This window comes from Callorhinchus milii, unplaced genomic scaffold (assembly GCF_018977255.1).
Source record: "Callorhinchus milii isolate IMCB2004 unplaced genomic scaffold, IMCB_Cmil_1.0 Scaffold2, whole genome shotgun sequence".
Taxonomy (NCBI): Eukaryota; Metazoa; Chordata; class Chondrichthyes; order Chimaeriformes; family Callorhinchidae; genus Callorhinchus; species Callorhinchus milii.
Window position 1 is genome coordinate 37,485,160 of NW_024704743.1, and position 20,113 is coordinate 37,505,272.

A 20,113-nucleotide genomic window follows, 5' to 3' on the forward strand; every position below is an offset into this window, starting at 1 on the left:
TTTGCAAGCGAGAGACCTGAGTTCAATTCCAGGCAGGGCGAAACCTTGGGGTGGTTTCCTTACTCCACACAGAGCCTAATAATAATCCCTCCAAAACCAAAAACAATAATAAATTGGTCATTTTCAATCCACGACTGTTTGTGGGACACTGCTGTGCGCAATTGGCTGCCGCGTTCGCCCACAAATATACAGTCAATTCACTTTACAGTATATTCTGTGAAGCGCTTTGGGACGTCCTCCCGAAGTGAAATGCACTATATCAAATGCAAGGATTATTATTATTATTATTATCTCCTAAGGACTATCTTTCCTTTTTCACTTGACTGATGAACAAATACTGTGCAGTTTTACTTTGCTGGAAGTTCTCTGTCAGCAAATGTGTCAGCCTTGGCTCAGTTGATAGAATTCTCATTCTAGGATTGAAGGTTGTGGTTCCAGCCGAACATCAGGGACTTTGATCTCACAGTTTAGGCTGACACTCCAGTGCAGTGCTGTCTGTACATTCAGATGAAATGCTCAGTGCCTTGGGATGTCCTCCCGATGTGAAGGGAGCTCTATGAATGTAATTTTGTTGTTGTTGTTGTTGCTGAAACAGAGTTTCTCTTAGTGTCCTGGCCAACAATCCTCCAGATAAATTGATGGTTCACTTCATGGCAGATGATGGGATATTGACTTACAATGGAATGTTGGCTTCTGAGTTTGCCTATAATAATGATAATAAAAATAATTCTTGAATTTGATTTAACATCTTAGCACTTCAAATGTCTCAAAGTGATTTATGGGCTTTATTGTGAAGTGTAGTGACTGTATTTTTAGATGAAAACAGCAGTGAATTTGTGCACAGCAACATCCCACAAACAGCCATGAAGTGTTTTATCTGGGGAATGTTGGCCAGAACACCAGGAGAAGCTATCTTCTCTGTTTGAATTATACCATGGCATCCACAGTAACAGACAGAGGGGACCTCGGGTCAACGTTTCATCTGAAGGACTGCAACTGTGACAGTGCTCTCTCAGCATTGTCAGAGCAGACCGTGATTTCAAAGTCCTACCATAAGACTTATACCCACAAACTTTTGACTCAGAGGCCTGAGTGCTACCAACTGAGCCAGGCTAAGTGCTGTAAAGTGATTTAACCGATTTGATATTATCAATGTTATATCAAGTGCAAGCATATTATAAATAGATCTTAGAAATATCCTACAATTGTGGTATTACCATCAGCTTTGTCTTTCCATCTGCCTAGTCCTTGGCTTTTGCTGTTCTGCTTCTTTTATATTGGGGTGGATAAAGTGATCCTCAGGTAATCACTAATTGGTGTGTCACTGTCAGGAAACGTATCAAGCTGACTCGTAAGACCTTGGTTCCAGCTAGGGATGTCCTCCAAGCCAAAGTCTGTGAGTCAGCATGACGTACTGATGTGTAAAATCTGTCAAGAGACAAAACAATGTTCATGGTCTTAGCTTAAGGCTTAACCTTCAGATGATTGTTTTAAAATTGAAGACAAAAAAGTTCACCTTTGGCATTTCACTGTATGTAAGAATACTGCTGCAGAATTCTGATATCTCCTGTACAGATTGTGTGTTACTAGTTACATATACACCATTTAACTTTCACAACACTGCAGTAAATAATAAGAATCCTTGAATTTGATATAGTACCTTATCATGTCTTCGAGATGTCTCAAAGCACTTCACAGAATATACTGTAAAGTGAATTGACCACATATTTGTGGGCGAATTGCTCACAGCAGTGTCCACAAACAGTCGTGGATTAAGAGACCAAATGATTATTATTACTTTTTTTCTTGAGAGATTATTATCAGAGGGGTGTAGTAAGGAAACTTGCCCAAGATTTCGCCCTGCCGGGACGCAAACCCAGGTTTCTGCTTGCGAGGCGAATACCACAACCTGTGCAATAAAGTGCATTGATATGGTTTTAAAAGGCTAACTCAACAATGTTAGGAGCACCCACTGAGTTACACTCCAAAGGTCTAGCTTCTGTATAAGGTGAAAGGCTTTAGTAACGGTGCTTGATCTGGCAGACTCCTGCTTTGGATGGATTAACCCTCTGATAATTTCAGACTGCGTAGCTAACATTTTTCAAACTGTTTAACATTGGATGGATGACTTGAACGGGTAGAAATTTGGGTGAAGCCCAGATTTTCTGTTTAACAGCTGCTTTTCTCGCTGGGGTAAAATCCTTAATACATAACTCAATTTTATGAACGCCACTCAATCTATCCCATGAACTGATTCTCACCTCTGTTAATAGTTGAGAGAAGCGTTTGAAAAACCCTGAGATTGTACAAGGTCCATGTGAAAATCTTTGTGCTGAACTTTTCTCAGTGTTGCAAGAAGACAAATGAATCTATTTCCAAATACTGTGGTTCAGTCTTTCTTCAGGGAGCTTCATCCACTGGGTGTAGGTTGTTGCAGTCTGCCTGACCCACAAACTACCTAACCCACTCCTGCTTCTGTGAGGTGCTGAGGTAAACATTACTCCCATACCTCTAATGGTTCCCAGTACCCCAGTAGATCAAAAAGAGAAGGGAGTATCTCCTAGAGTTCTGGCCAACAACCTCCCAGATAAAAATATATCAAATATATCAAATGTAAGGATAATAATATTATTATTTTTAAGATCCCTGCCCTTACCTTCAAATCCCTTGTCTCGCTCCATAGCCATTGCAATTTATTCAACCCTCTCCTCCTGCCTCCACTCTACTACTCTTTGTTCACCCCTGCTGGCCTATATTGGCTGAACCTTTAGCTACCATGCCATGTACTCGGGAATTCTCTCCCAATATCTCCTTGCTTGCTTCCTCACTTCATACATTCAATGCCATTTTTAAAAAAAATCTTCATTCAAGCACCCGCATTACTCCAGTCCTCGCCCAGCTCTATTGGCCCCCTAACACAGAACGGATCAATTTCAAGCTCCTCACACTCACTTACAATTCACTTTATTCCCTAGCACCTCTCCTACCTCCTCAAATCCTACTCTATTTGTCCTTCTGCCACATCCACATCCTCCAACCTCTCTGCTCCACTACCTTCAGCCACTACGCCCCCTCTCTTGCCCCCTTATTAGCCGTCTTCAATTCACACCTGAAGACTTTCCTCTTCAACCGTGCCTCCCGTCAGCTCCCCTTCCTCCCTGCTTGGCTCAGTATCAAACTCTTACATTGTTCAACACTCTGACACACTGGGTCATGTGAAGGGTGCTATCTAAATGCAAATTATTGTTGTTCGTTAGTGTTGATAAATCTTTTTATTTGCTCCTCAGTTCTCTCTATAATATCTGTTAAGCATTTTGAGATGTTTATCCAATGTGATAGAGACTACACGGGTACACTTATTGCTTAAAAAGGTGGGGAGAAAGAGGTATTTCCCCACAGAAGGAAAGTAAAAACTAGAGTCATCGTCAGGCTGCTCGTGACCTCCATCTAATGGTCATTTCAACAACAGCAAGACTACCCTTTAACCTGCAGTTTGTCTTTGATATGGGAAGGCCTGCAGATAAGAGTGGGAGAAATAGTGAAAAATAAAAGGAAAGATAGTTAAATACCTTCTATACCTGGTCGTGAATATCAAACGTGAATGTCAAGAATAGGTTAGTTTTGTCTGGGTTATCTAGTTACTTCACTGTCTGACATTGCAGTAAATGGTGTAACTGTAACTTGTGGTCAAGGTCATTCTGTTTGCAAGCGCTCTGGGACACCGCCCTGTGTGAGGGGCGCTAAATATATGCACATTGTTATTCTTGTCTTCTAGCTATGTGAGGGCTACAGCCAGATATGTCACTGCCCTCATGTGGCTATAGGTAGTAAAGAGCTTCTCGTGCCTCGTCTTTTTGCAAATCTGTATTGATTTTCTGATGCTGTTCTGATTTTGCTTATCAATCCTTTGAGGTGATCTCCAGCGTACAATAACATCACCAGACACTTTCCAACCTAATGTTTCTTGTGTCTTGTTGGCCAGAAGTAACCTCAGGCAGAAGCTGGCATTCATTTTAGTTCTAAAAGCATGAGGATATTACAGAAACCAATTTTAAGTGGAATATTGGCCCAACTGGGTTATCTAGTTACTTCACTGACTGGCATTGCATGTGATGGTGTTACTGTAACTTAGAGTCAAGGTCATTCTGTTTGCAATAGAATATTTGGCTGTAATCTCATTGATTTTTAGAGGCCAAAATATCTTGGATACTCAATTGTCATCTTTTATGACCAGGTGTGGTAATGATTTAAACAATTCTCCTTTAATTATATTGTGAAGGTTCAAACTCCTCTGTATAACTAAGTTTTCCCCTCTTTGTTTCTGGTTCCCCTCTCTCCCCACGATTGCTAAAGACCAACTCCACATTGGAGTGTGGGCAGCTGAACTGTCATTGCCTCACCAATTTTTTAACTTTTTAACCATTGTATTGAGAGTATCAGAGCACTGACACCAAGGCCTATTGTACTGCACTCTGCTCACACGAACATGCTTAGATTTGTTATGTAATTGGCAAGGTTGTAATTTTCTATTTTGACAGCAAGGTCCTGAACATCTTTGATATATACCACCCTTCAGGTAAGAGAACTAACTCCTAACCTTACTCTGAAATTATCAACAAAGGTGCTGGACATCAAATTTAGAACAGCAGACTTTCAGCACATAAAAAATTTCAGAACAATCTTGATGCATATTTCTCTTAACAAAAGCTCCTTTTTCCACAAGCCTATCCTATACACTTCAAAACATTCCTCTTGATTATCAACCAATTTCCTATTTACTGCTAGGTAAACAGAGGGATGTGGAGTAAGGAAACTGGCCTAAGGTTAGCCTAGACTGTGACTTCAAAGTATTGGCAACCATCTGAACCCACAGCCTTCACATGCCCAAGTTTCCAAGATTCCTGATATGTTTCCCTCAGCATCTTTCAAGGTACACAGTTCTTCCTATTGTTAGGAATTATCAGTCACAGATGTTTTATCTCTCCAGTCAACATTTTACTTGTTTACCTTTCACACCAACAACTCAATGAATGTTATCTGTTTAACCCACTCCAATGCTGCATTGCACTGAACCTGCCGAGAGCTGTTTTTCACCTCACTTAATGCCCAAGCACGAAGCCACATTGCAGTAAAATTCAAACTGAAACGATTTTTTTTTAATCAATGTTTCACTGGATCAATCCCTTCATGATCAATCGTCCTTGTTAAAGAGGCATCACAGCACAACACACAAAGCACCAGTCATGGTACTGCTTTACTGCAATGTCATTAACACATTCCCTGTCACAACTCTTCACACTGTGCATTTGTTTAACCCTAATATTGCCTCAATAATAATAATAATAAATGACATTTGTACATCGCCTTTCAAGTCGGGAGGACGTCACAAGGAGCTGCACCCGAGCTAGGGGTTAGGATCAGGAAGGGGTGGAGGGCAGGGAGGGTAGGGGCGAGAGGCTGACCAATGGCGCTGTCGAAGAGGAGGTCTTGAGTCGAGGCTTGAAGGATGCAAGGGAGGGAACGAAGGGAAGGGACTGTGGGATGAAGTTCCAAAGGTTAGGGCAGAGAGGCTGAAGGTCCGATTGCCAGTGGCGGGGTGGGCTGGGCGGGGCAAATGGAGCAGACTGGAGCCTGCTGAGCGGAGGGAGTGAATAACCAGAGAGTAACAGAGCCAGGTTTAGTACATTTGAAATAGGTCATCCAAAATTTGTGAAGAGAAAGATCCAACATTGAACACAGATTTATTGACTCTTCCAATTGTTTTGACAGTAGTTGGGGACAACACTGTTTTCCCTGGACGGCTTGGCTGTCCCTTGTATACGATTTTCAAGGACATAGTTTCCTCTAATTCGGCATGGTTTTCTGCACTCTGATTTCAAACTTAAAGAGTTTTTTTTTGCCAGCAGTTCCTTCACATGTCCTTTAATAAATAGCTTGCTCTCTCTTTTGGTTTGATATTCTTGACAATTTCACAATTGAGTCCTGTAGTCCTGTAGCTTGAGGAGTCCTGCAGCTTAGTGGTTAGAGCACTCGCCTAGCAAGTGAGAGACCTGGGTTCGATTACGGGCAAGGTGAAACGTTGAGCAAGTTTCCTTACACCACACGCCTCTGTTTACCTAGCAGTAAGTAGGAACCTGATTGTTAGTCGATTTGCAGATTACTTTTCCAGGCGTTATAATCCCTTCCAAAAAAAATTATAATTTGGTCACTCAATCCACGACTGTTTTTGAGACACTGCTGTACGCAATTGGCTGCCGTGGTTCACCCACAAAATATACAGTCAATTCACTGTACAGTATATTCTGCAAAGTTCTTTGAGACGTCTCGAAGATGTGATAAGGTGTGATATCAAATGCAAGGATTATTATTATTATCTATCTGCTTAAACAGTTCAATCTCTTTGCCTCTGCAGGGTGATTCACAGGACTGCTCTTTGGCTGCAACCAGTACATGTCTATTCAATGTCAGCCAGGCATATTTGTTGTTTGAAACAATTAATATAATAAACTTTTAACCCCTGCTGGATTGTGTTGTAACCTCAGAGAACTTTGGAGTGCTTCCTGGTGGTGGTAGTTTTGTTGATTCCTGTCTTATCTGGCATGGTCAGCTTTTCATTTTATTACTTATTTGGGTAATTTGATTTAAACGTTAAATTGTTTTAACTGCCTGAGGCAATTTGAAGTATGGGCTGCAAAATTTAGTAATAATAAATAATCCTTGCATTTGAGATAGTGTCGTCGAAATATCTTAAAGCGCTTCACAGAATTTCACTGTAAAGTGACCATATTTACAAGCAGCTGAATGCCTACTCTTCTCCTTTCCATCTAAAATTAATAATTATTGCCCAAGTAGATAACCCCAAGCTAAAACAATACATCAACTCCACACGGAAACTGATTATAATCCATCATGAACTTGCGTAGTTTGTAAATACAGATACTAAACCCTGCATGCAATTAGATACACAGCGATGGCTCACAAACAGCCATGAAGTGAATGATCAATTTTATTTGGGGGATTGTTGGGAAATACCCCTCAACATCTCCCTGAACAGTAATTGGGATTTTGTTTAATGTCTCATCCAACGGACAGCACATCCAACAATGCAGCCCCCAACCCTCACCAACAACCCCACCACACACCCAGCACTGCATTGGAGTGTCAGCCCAGCTTGTGATATTGTTTTAACATCTCATCCAAAGGATGGCATTCCCCAGATAGGTTTTGAAAAAGGATATTTGAAAATTGTAGAAATTGACAACTCCAATTGTGCAACTGAATCAAACTCAGTGATGTTTGTCAACATAAACCGTGTTAATTGCTTAGAATAGAATTTAGAGCAGTTTATTTCTTACACTATATTACTACTGTACTTCAGGTTTATTTTTAGGGTTAAGAGCAGGGTTTTATACTCACCACGAAACTCTTAGGATTTAACTGAGTGACTTAGTAAGGAGGATATAGGGGCCCAATTTGCAGAATTTGCTAACTGTATATAAATCTGTGGACAGAGGGAATTACAGTGCTCATTGTAATGTAGGAAAAGAGGTGTCGAAGAAAGCCATTCAGCCCATTGAGCCTGTTCCAACAGTTTATTATCTCAAGGAAGATCTTTTATAAAAATAATAATCCTTGCATTTGTTTCATTCAAAACATCTCATAATGTCAAGGTGTTTCATAGGATTTTGTTGTGAAGTGTAATAACTGCAAATTTGTAGGCGAACAAATGTCTTTCACTGTACCTCTTAATACCTCTAAGGTACTACCCAAGAATCTAACTCTCTCTCCTAAACATCTCTATTGATTATGCTTCTGCAGCTTTCTGGGGCACAGCATTGCACATCTTCACATCCCTCTGTGTGAAGAAATGCTTCCTGACTTCAGTTCAAGCTGGCTCTGATTTTAAGGCTGTAACCGATTCCTCTACCAAAGGTAAGCGTGGTCCACTATCTAGTCGGTGTCCTTTCATTATTTTAAATCCCTCTTAATTCTGTAATCTCTCTCATTGGTTGTTCTGTGAAGCGCTTTGAGACGTCTCAACGACGTGATAAAGTGCTATATCAAATGCAAGGATTATTATTATTATTATTACATAATAGCACGTTATTTCTTCTCAACACACAGACTTGTGTTTGATTATTTGAACCTGTGATTTAGACCCACATTGTACATCAGGTGAATTTCACGACTTGGCAAGTGAGATTCATTTTCTGACTGGCCCAGAGGTTACGATTGCTTCTGTATACGGTGACCTTTTTTTTTGTGTGTGGGATTGTATTAGGCAAACACCTTATATACCCTTAAGCACCTTAAATTTCCTAGAGTTTGCTGGAAATGAAAAGGATTTAAAGTTTTGCGCAATTAATCAGGCGCTACAAATAATATACACATTCGGAAAGAAAGAGTGGGGGGAGAAACGCTTTAAACCACACATTTCGGATTTCAGCAAAAGAAGGAAATCGACTCGAAGGGCTCCAGCAATTATATTAATCCTTGAATTCAGCGTTTTGCAAACAATTTGCAGGTACCTGCGGCGTGCAAACCAGCTGGTGACAGAGAGATGCTGTCTTTTAATACATGACCTGCTGGTTGCTGTTCACCGTTACAAAAGTCCATCAATCCAACACGTTCTGAGGAAACAACAAAAAAAGAGAAGAAATCCCATTCTGCCCCAAACGAATGGCATTAGCAGGTGTTTTAACAGTGGGGAGGGGAGAGATGAGAGGAAGATGTTAGCTGTAGAGGGCGCTGCTGTGATGTCCAGAGCAGATCTGGCAGGTGTGTGTGTGTGTGTGTATGTGTATGAGCTGGTGCTGCTCTGGCTCTGCTCTGGCTCAGTCTCTCTCTCTCTCTCTCTCTGTGAGTTGGTGCTGGTGCTGCTCTGGCTCTGCTCTGGCTCAGTGTCTCTGTGTGTGTGTGTGTGTGAGTTGGTGCTGGTGCTGCTCTGGCTCTGCTCTGGCTCAGTGTCTCTCTCTCTCTCTGTGAGTTGGTGCTGGTGCTGCTCTGGCTCTGCTCTGGCTCAGTGTCTCTCTGTGTGAGTGTGTGAGTTGGTGCTGGTGCTGCTCTGGCTCTGCTCTGGCTCAGTGTCTGTGTGTGTGTGTGTGTGAGTTGGTGCTGGTGCTGCTCTGGCTCTGCTCTGGCTCAGTGTCTCTCTCTCTCTGTCTCTCTCTGTGTGTGTGAGTGTGTGAGTTGGTGCTGGTGCTGCTCTGGCTCAGTGTCTGTGTGTGTGTGTGAGCTGGTGCTGCTCTGGCTCAGTGTTTCTGTGTGTCTGTGTGTGTGTGTGTGTGTGAGTTGGTGCTGGTGCTGCTCTGGCTCAGTGTCTGTGTGTGTGTGAGTTGGTGCTGGTGCTGCTCTGGCTCAGTGTTTCTGTGTGTGTGTGTGTGAGAGAGTGTGTGAGTTGGTGCAGGTGCTGCTCTGGCTCAGTGTCTGTGTGTGTGTGAGTGTGTGAGTTGGTGCTGCTCTGGCTCTGCTCTGGCTCAGTGTCTCTCTCTCTGTGTGTGAGTGTGTGAGCTGGTGCTGGTGCTGCTCTGGCTCTGCTCTGGCTCAGTGTCTCTCTCTCTCTCTCTGTGTGAGTGTGTGAGGGTGCTGGTGCTGCTCTGGCTCAGTCTCTCTCTCTCTCTGTGTGAGTGTGTGAGTTGGTGCAGGTGCTGCTCTGGCTCTGCTCTGGCTCAGTCTCTCTCTCTCTCTCTGTGAGTGTGTGAGTTGGTGCTGGTGCTGCTCTGGCTCAGTTTCTCTCTCTGTGTGTGTGAGTTGGTGCAGGTGCTGCTCTGGCTCTGCTCTGGCTCAGTGTCTCTCTCTCTCTCTGTGTGAGTGTGTGAGTTGGTGCTGGTGCTGCTCTGGCTCTGTGTGTGTGTGTGTGTGAGCTGGTGCTGCTCTGGCTCAGTGTCTGTGTGTGTGTGAGTGTGTGAGTTGGTGCTGCTCTGGCTCTGCTCTGGCTCAGTGTCTCTCTCTCTCTGTGTGAGTGTGTGAGTTGGTGCTGTTCTGGCTCTGCTCTGCCTCAGTGTCTCTCTCTCTCTCTGTGTGAGTGTGTGAGTTGGTGCTGCTCTGGCTCTGCTCTGGCTCAGTCTCTCTCTCTCTCTGTGTGTGAGTGTGTGAACTGGTGCTGCTCTGGCTCTGCTCTGGCTCAGTGTTTCTGTGTGTGTGTGTGTGTGTGAGAGTGTGTGAGTTGGTGCTGGTGCTGCTCTGGCTCTGCTCTGGCTGAGTCTCTCTCTCTCTGTGTGTGAGTGTGTGAGTTGGTGCTGGCTCTGCTCTGGCTCAGTCTCTCTCTCTCTGTGTGTGAGTGTGTGAGTTGGTGCTGGTGCTGCTCTGGCTCAGTGTCTCTCTCTGTGTGTGAGTGTGTGAGTTGGTGCTGGTGCTGCTCTGGCTCAGTGTTTCTGTGTGTGTGTGTGTGTGTGAGAGTGTGTGAGTTGGTGCTGGTGCTGCTCTGGCTCTGCTCTGGCTCAGTCTCTCTCTCTCTGTGTGTGAGTGTGTGAGTTGGTGCTGGTGCTGCTCTGGCTCAGTCTCTCTCTCTCTCTCTCTCTGTGTGTGTGTGAGTGCAGTCAGGGCAGTGCAGACTCAATTCCAGCCACAGCCGCTGCGCTGAGTATGGAGTGCATCTTCCAACCCGGGATCCACAGACCTCACCGTACCCATCGCCACTGCTAAAGTGCAGCAGCAGCAGCAGCAACGCAAAAAAGAAACAGCCCCACACAACAAGACTACTGACACATCACCGGAGTCACAGCATCTCTACGGGTCGCCTGCAAACCAGGTATAACCCCCTCACCCCCGTATTGCTTCACCCCGTGCAATGGATGGATGAGTTTGGGAATTCTCAGGCTGAGTGAGACACCTCTCACAACTTTGCAAGGACACAAATTGTGCAGTGGCACAATTTTATTTTATTGCACGTGTGAAACCATAAGACAGAGACAATTGTACGGGGTGGTGGTGGGGTGTGTGTGTGTGTGTGGGGGGGGTGGGGGGTGTTGGTGGTGGTGGTGTGTGGGAGGAACACACCAATTCCTGCTTTGGTCTTTTGTTTTGTTTTTGTAATTCGAAACGTTATCTTTTTTTTTTGCAAAACTTGTCCTTTTGTTTCCTTTCGCGAAGTAGAAGTAAAATGTACGCGATCATAAAATCGGTTGTGGAACAAAAAAAAATGATTCGTTGCAAGTTGTGAAGAGCGGAGTGGAGTGGAGTGGAGTGGATGGAGCGACTCCGCAACACTTTCATGCAACATTGACTTTGGTCTCTGAATCCTTCCCATTTGCAAAAGGTAACTTCACAGCTCCAGAGTTCCTCCACCTGGTCTCCCAAGAGGGCAGACTGACAGCTCAGAGCACTCACATCACATAGGGTTAACTGTAAGAAAGTACGTTCAGAGAATTGGAATACATTTTAAAATGCTCTGCGATTAACACTTGTTAGTTTATACATGCACATGCCACACCATGCACATGCCAAACCATGCACATGCCACACCATGCACATGCCAAACCATGCACATGCCAAACCATGCACATGCCACACCATGCACATGCCAAAACATGCACATGCCAAACCATGCACATGCCAAAACATGCACATGCCAAACCATGCACATGCCAAACCATGCACATGCCAAACCATGCACATGCCAAACCATGCACATGCCAAAACATGCACATGCCAAAACATGCACATGCCAAAACATGCACATGCCAAAACATGCACATGCTAAATAAAACATACACATGCTAAAACATACACATGCTAAAACATACACATGCTAAAACATACACATGCTAAAACATACACATGCTAAAACATACACATGCTAATATATACACAATAACAAATTACCCATGTATAGGTGCTAATAAATGCACATGCTAATACATATACACTTGCTAATACATATACACATGCTAATATATACACATGGTTATTCATACAAACACATGCAAATACATACACAATATTAATACGTACAACTGCTAATACACACAACAGTGCTAATTGTAGAACACCTCGACTTTCTATCTTCATAAAGTGTAAAGAAAGGGCTTTTAGAAACATTGAAGAGTTCCTTTCAAAGATGCGGATTGTGTATATACAGATTAAGAGGTTGGTAACTGAGTGTACTTCAGACACTGAAGGCTGGCAGGTTGCTTTGTTTAGTTGCAAATGGAGTAATGAACAGTGCGAGGGGAGGAGGCTGCAGAATGTGAGGTTTACTGTGTAGTCACTATGTGCCAATTCCTGAAATGAATTGTAATGAGAGTTTAGGGAACACAGAACCCCTTTGCCTGGATTCCAGCCTGTTTGCTTGTCCCCTCTTCCTTTCCCAATTTGTGTTTGGAGAGGTTGGAGGCAAAACTTAATCTTTTCTGTTTTTAATAGGGACTCACTGTTGAAGCGAAAAGACTGAATTTTATAAGTGGTGTATTGCATTCAGGACTTATAAAATGCGATAAAGTTAGAATACTGTACAAGGCTGTATGCTCACTCACTAAAATCGCACAGTTTTTTGTTATTGTTAATTACCTTTTGTTATTAATTATATATATGCATTTTGTTATTAAATATAAAAAGACAGAAACAATTGTCAGAGTCACCCAGTAAATCTACAATATGGTTTAAAATGGTTATTGCAATGCAGGTAGATCATTAAATAATAGACAGTTATGGACAATGTATTTGTATTCTTGACGTTATTACTGGTGGTAATACTTCTATATAATAATAATAAATTCTGTTTAAATGGCTGATTCTGAATGCAGTTATAAATTCTCACAGGAGTATGAAGAAATGGGTCATTCTGCAGCTCTGATTAGTATTTCTTGACTTTCATAAAATCTTTTTTAAAATCTTAATGAGGAAAATTATGATCATAAATGCCGATAGTGACATTTAAGGATCACCATAAACCCTGCGCTTTAACAGCCAAATGTAGGATTTATTTTGAATATAAACTCAAATATTATTCAGAGTTTATTTATAACTGTGTTCTTCACATTTTGCATAGTCACAGAATAACTCATATAAACAAGTGCTTGGAACTCTGTTTATTTATGGAAAGGTCAATCAATTGATTAGAAAGACAAGATCTGTCAGTATATAGAAAAGACAGAAAGACAATGCTACATGGATGGAGGAAGGGAAGGATAGTCAGGGGAGAGATGCATAAGTTAGTAAATACAAAAGGGAACATCTTTTGTGTTCCTATCTCTTCAAGCTTTCTATGATTCAACTTCAATCCCTGAATGGTAAGGTATTTCTGTTTTTAGTTGAAACGTTTTTCATTTACGGAAAGCAAGTTTGGGTTTTACCACAGATGTTTATTTTTCTCAGCAAATCTCTGTAAGAAATTTCGCCTCTAATTTCTCTTATCATAATAATCCTTGCATTTGACATAGCACCTTATCAAGTTGTTGTGAAGTCTCCAAGCGCTTCACAGAATATTGTAAAGTGGACTGACTGTGTATTTGTGGACAAAACGCGGTACCAATTGCGCACAGCAGTGTCTCACAAACAGTCGTAAATTAGTTCTTAAAGTGGGCTGCATTTTGTAAAAATAAAAGGTATTGTTAAAATCAGTACACTATGTGATTTCAAGGAATAAGAGATGAGAGTTATTTGAATGATAAATGGAAAGATATTAGTTTGGTACAGAGAGGTGTGTGGCAAAGACAACATTTCTGGCCTCGCTTTATAAAGTGTTGTCTTTTGTGCATAAATAGTGCCGCTTAATTAAGGTTAACTGAATAACCATACCTTTTGATTTTTGATTTTATTGATTGTAATAATAATACTCCTGGCATTTGATAGAGCACGTTTCCACATCGTATAAACATCTCAAAGCGCTTCACGGCATTTACTGAAGAGTGCAGTGACTGTGCATTTTGAAGGTGAACACCGCAGTCAAAAATACACGGTAGTTTCGAAAAATGTTCATCTCAGATTAGTGACAACTGTGAGATATTGTATTGCTGATAGATTGCACTCGTAGAACAGGCTGCAAAATTTTGAAATGCATCCTGTAAAAATGAGTCTCCAGGGACTGTATAGAAACTTGCATCCCATTTGATATTCAAGTAAGGACAAGTTGATAGGGTGAGGAAAGATCGGACAGGAATACAGTGAGAGAAGTGGTCGGTGTCAAAACACACTTAAGACTGCAAGTTTTGAGTGGTTAAAAATTACACCAAATGCCAAGCTCATGCAGTGAATGTGGATGGGAAGGAAACATACAGTGGAATAAATGAATCTTATATAGTTTACTCCTCTCCTGTTTAACTGAAGCAGCCGGCACCCAACCCAAAGAATTGGACCTTTTTTGCGTTTTCGTAAATTTTATAACTAGATTACATAGCAGCAGTTTTAAGGTGGGATCGGGTCCGTGCTTTGTTTTCTTTAAACTGGATATTAAGCCGAATAAAGACTGTTAAGGAATGTTAACCACTGTTTCTTATTTATGTTCTTTAGTTATCCATTGCTTGCTTTAGTCCGATCTCACAAGTGGTGAGAGTAGGGTAGTTAAGCGCTCTGAGACTCTACCCTGTCTGGAGGGTGCCATATAGTGCTTGTTGTTGTTATTCGGAAACATTACAGAACTGCCCTAATATCCTTGAAAAATCTAGCCACCAGGAATATTGTATAACATATTGTATCAGCAGATGGGGGAAAGATAATAAAGAAGTAAGCAAATTTCCCGGGTATGGCATGTGCTCTTAATGGACATTTATGTAAGTACGTAGTAGTAATATTGGATATTCACCTTGTACGGCATTTGCTGCTGGTATATTTGGACTTGCTTTGTACTGTTAAGGATTGTTAACCGCTGGTTCTTATTTATGCTCTTTAGTTCTACACTGCTTGATCTAGCCCAATCTCACAAGTGGCGAGGGTAGGGCAGTCTAGACCAGAGATTTCAGGTGACCACTGGCAATCCCCCACCACAACTCTCCACGAGTGGCTCTTACCTTCAGGAGTACTGAAGCAGTTTGTATTATTTTGATATTTTAATAGATGGTGCAGTGGTGCCAACTCAAACTGCTAACAGCATATGCTGTCATGTTGCTATGTAATTGGTTAAAGTTCACGGTGGGAAGAAGGAATTGTTTAAATGAGGGATGGGGAAGAGGAAGAGAGGGATTAGATAGCGAGGGATTAGAGAAGCTACAGAGGTAACGAGGACAAGGAGATATCTGTGCATTATAAATAATAATAATCCTTGTATTTGATATAGCGCCTTGTCATATCGTTGAGACATCTCAAAGCGCTTCACAGAATATACTGTAAAGTGAATTGGGTGAAAGCGGCAGCCAATTGTGCCCAGCAGTGAAAAGTGAAAGACCATGGTAAAACTATGCATAATATTTTCATATGATGTGCTTCTTGTGATTATTATGAAACATAAATTTCACTACTATAATTTATCTTCTGTACTCTCAAAGTCAGTCATCTTGGTGGCACGTAATAAAGAACCATAGAATATCTTTCACAGCAATTTATTGTGAACAAAATCTATAAATATTAGAGCATAGATATTGAAGGTATACAGCATCACTTGATCAATATTTGTGCACTTCATGTCCATGTTGGGTTAGGCGTAAAACTGAGGTCCCTGATGCTTGCTGCTGTGGATATTAAAGATCTCATAAACTATTCGAAAAGAGAAGGAAGTTTCTCCCAATGTCCTGGCAAACAATCCTCCAGATTAAAAGCCACTTTGTGGCTGCTTGTGTGACATTTCTGTGCGCGAATTGGCTGCCGTGTTTGCCTATAAATATTCCATCACTATACTTTATATTAAATCTTGTGAAGACTTTGAGATATGTTGACAATGTGATAAGCTGCTGTATCAAAAGAAAGTGTTATTATGCTCTTATCATGATTAGACCCTAACATTTCATCTACTGTTTTTCAATTCTACCAGGACCCACAAAATGCTTAAACAATTTTTAAAAAAAAACGTTTTTGCATTAGAGGAAGTGTAGACTATGTAAAATATATAACAAAGTGCTAAGCACAAGGGAACAATTCAATTGAACCTTTCTGCCTCTAACATCTGAAGTACTTGACTGAATTACTGATTACATTACCCTTATTTATCCTGAAGTTACTACACTAATGATCTGATTGCATTTTCTTATGTTTGCTGGGGAAGACATGGTTCAGAGAGCCAGCATGGATACAGTGGACCGAGTGAACCAATTACATGGTCTCCTATGCTGTAAAATTCATGATTCTCTGATAACAGTACATCACAGGATTGCATTAATTGACGACAGTGTGTTACCTTGGATATTAAATTAATTTAGGAACCTCCTACCTCATGTGCTGCAAACATATGGTGAATGAAAGAGATTTACTAAGAAATTAATTTGATAGGAAGTTGATTTTCAGGAACCATTTGTTTTCATTTGTTTTACACTATTAATAGCTTCCCGTCTATTAATATTTTCGATTGCGTCTTGTGAGCTGCTCTCATCATTCTTCCAGAGGTAAGCAGGCATTTCTCAGAGATCTCACAGAGCTATTTCAGTTTCAGGTGTAACTACTTCAGCAAGGGAGTCATGAAGCTCATATAATACGCTTCATTATAATGTGGGTTCACTTATTGTCATTTCAACAAATCTCTGCACTACTTCTGTTAACTCAATGTCTTTGCTAAATTGGGATGACCACAACTGGTCATAATATTCTAACTGTGCTCTAACCAACACTTTATATGTTTGCATTACCTGTTTCATTTTACTGTATATTCTATACCCCTATCTATACCCCAGTTTTGTCCATCTGCCTAGCCTCCTTTAACGATTTATGCACGTTAACCCTTTTGTCCCTCTGCTCTTACTCCCTTTAATATTTACTGCCTAACAAATATAGTACTTGCTCTCCTCATTCTTCCTCCCAAAATATATAACCTCCCATTTGTCTATGTTACATTTCATTAGTATCATTTGTATTCTTTTCTATTCTGTGAATAATATTCTTGACTTTGTGACTAAGAAGCAATTTTTTTCATTGTTGAAACGGTTTTATGCTCATTATTATTAGAAATGCAAAGAGCAGTGAATGATACCTCAGTCTCCCCTGAGAGGATGAATACAGATGGATTGAGTCTAAAATCAATAACAGGAGAATTCAGTCTGACTGTCTAAGACTGAAATATAATTATCCTTGCATTTAATACAGTGACTTAACACGTCTTTGAAATGTCTTAAAGCCCTTCACAGGAATCCCCTCTTCGTTGCTCTGCGTTCTCTCTGGTAGCTTCTGTATTGCTACGTTTGTCTAGCCTCAGTTTTGAACTTGACCATAAATTTAAAAGTATGGAATTTTCATCATGTAAACCTCCAGCCCTTCACTGCCCCCACCTGCCAACCCTAAACCAACCCGTTGACGGTGGAAGCAGAAAGTGTTGATTGTTTCAAGAACAAATTAGATAGATTTCTGTTAAGAAATAATATCTCAGGATACAATATATAGTTTGGGACATGACATGTGCACTTGACTGCCAGGATGGTGGAAGGCAAACTGGATGAACCTTGGTCTTCCTTCATCTAGCAAATTTTAACGTTGTTATGCTCTTATATGCTCCTCACACATCAGGGTTCCACTTGCACTTTCATTCACCATCATTGTCACCAGGGCACAGTGTTTCTCTCCAGTTGTATCAGAATGGACCAGTGCACATTTTATTGGGATCCAATTGCCATAAGATCTATGGGAATCTGATGGAGCTAAAAATGACCTTGCGGTCAGCTCCAGTGTGTGTGCTGAGCTGGGCACTGAAGCGAATGAGCTGTAATTCATCTCCTCCTTTCATGAGATAGAAAAATTGCAGACTTGATATATTTTACTATTTCTTTTAGAGATTTTTACTGATTCTTGACTGACTAAACAGAGGGACGTTCTCCCGACGTAAAAAGCGCTTTAAAAATGTAATTCTGTTGTTGTTGTAGTCTGTTTTTACTGACTGTGCTGATAATTGACAATTGCTCCTTCCTCTCCATTTAGTTCTCCACTGCGCTTTTAGCCCGTACGGTGTGGTTAATGTCTCATTCAAGCCCTTTCCCAGTGAGCAACTGGTTGATGTTCATCTCCCAAATCAAGAACTGATGAAACGGCTCTGTACATGCAAAGGTGAAGCTCAAATGAAAGTGAAGCTAGAATTTGAACCACAATGTTTCTAAATGGATGTCCAGAATATTCCCCAGGCACACTGCCATAATCCATAATCCATAACCTTCAATAGAACAGGCATTAGTTATGGTTTCCTTATGAACAGACAGATCATACACACGCACAGATATATTGCTATTATGTGTAGAATCTTATGTTAATTTGTTTCCTTATAGAATGGTGGCAAATGTAAACTACCTAACTAGCCCAGGTAAGAGCTGACATTCTGCGGCAGTGTTTTGTTGTGGTGCATTATCACAGATTCTGTTAATGAGATCTAATACATACAAAATATTTGAATCCATTAGGGTTGGACATTCTCAACAAATTACTATTGCTGCTCATTTGTGCTGAAATTCCAGGATTTTCCCATTTTAATTCTGCCAGGTTGTTCCTCCTAGGTTGGGTCCACTGGTTGGGGAATCTGTAATCAGGGGACATAAATATAAGATACAAAGTATGGGATTTAAAAGAGAATTTAGAAGGAATGACTTCACACAGAGGGTAGTGAGATTGTGCAACTCGCTGCCTGAGGTGGTGGTTGAATCAGATAGCATAGATGCATTCAAGAGGAAGCTAATCCTTCATTTGAGGGAACAAGGAATAGAAGGGTATGGGAAGGAATAAGGAATGGGTGAAGACTTGTGTGGAGTATGCACACTGGCACGGACTGGTTGGGCCTAGTGGCCTGTTTCCAAGCTGTACATTTTTGTAATCTTTACAATCACGCAATGCCAAAGCTGCTGCAAATAGCAATGAGCTAGCTTCAGCTTTGAGACTGTGGTGGGTGATTTGTGCTTATCCCATACATTTGGACACATATCTATAGACTGAGCATAGTGGAATTTGGGGGATTTATTGTACCAGATGAAAATTGAGCTTTGATTCCCCTCCCCCACCCCCACCCAAAGTGTCAGTTTTTATGACAATGTTTTGTGATTTTGTTGTGTAAGTGAATAGAGATTTTCCTGAATCTAGGATTGCTTGCTTGCACTGCAGTGATTGACATGGGTGTATGTGAGATTTCAGGCTCCATTGGCTCCATCAAGTATGTGTTGCAGTGTTCCTGAGGCCCACAGAATTGCTAAATCAACCCAGAATTATTCATTGGAATGGAGATATTTGATATCATAGAGCACATATCAGGAGCAGCATTCCTTGGAGCCTGAAGCATCCCTTTCTGGAGATCTAAAGCATTCATAATACATGATATCTGGAAGGCATATTGAGAAATTCAGAGCATTACAGACTGAAATGAGGAAGCTTTTCATTAAGGAAATGGAGCTGGGAACTTGCATCAGAGATTACGAGTAACCAATTGATCCACAAGGAGGAGGTAGGGTTAGGAGCTCATCCTTGCTTGTTGGCGACTATTCTCCTTGTGGGAGGTAAGTTGAGTCTCCTTAGAGCTGAGCTGGCTCCAAGATAACATGCTTGGCAAAGTAACATAAGAATTGAGTCAACTCTCTGTGGCGATCGTGGTAGTCCGCTTCTTGAGCTTCGGACCAGTCAATGTGGACAGGGAATCTTTCCACTTGGACCCTGTTAGCTCAGCAAGATAATGCTCTAACAGGTAAGGTGCTCCTAGCTAGACAAACAGCAGAAAGCTTGCCAGACAGTGATATCAATGGCAAGCTATGCAGTTTTTTAACTGGTTAAGCTACATCAGTACCCCAACACACTCTAGGATCCCCAAGTCTCGGTTCTTGCCAATCTGCACCTAATACTCACCAGAATTAGGTAAGCATACATATATGGAACTCTGTCTAGTTTGGATACTCTTAAGAATGGTGATGGGTTTCCACACGTGTCAGACATCAGTCTGACCAAAAAAATGTTAATTTGTAAGCCTAGAAAGTGAGTGCTGGCAACCTGTCTCAAATGATGTTGCACTTTCTCACAGAATGTATTGTATATTAATAAGGAGTAGTAACACAAGCTGATTTATTTTCATTCCCCA

General features: G+C 41.3%; 1 protein-coding gene across 1 annotated transcript in view; it reads left to right on the forward strand.

The window, feature by feature from the left end:
• Positions 1–10,525: 10,525 nt before the first annotated feature.
• Positions 10,526–20,113, forward strand: part of cpne4b (copine IVb) — a 157,687-nt gene continuing 148,099 nt past the window's right edge. Inside the window, exon 1 of the mRNA XM_042332411.1 lies at positions 10,526–10,750. The gene's annotated coding sequence lies outside the window, so the exon portion shown is untranslated. The remainder of the gene's footprint in view (positions 10,751–20,113) is intronic.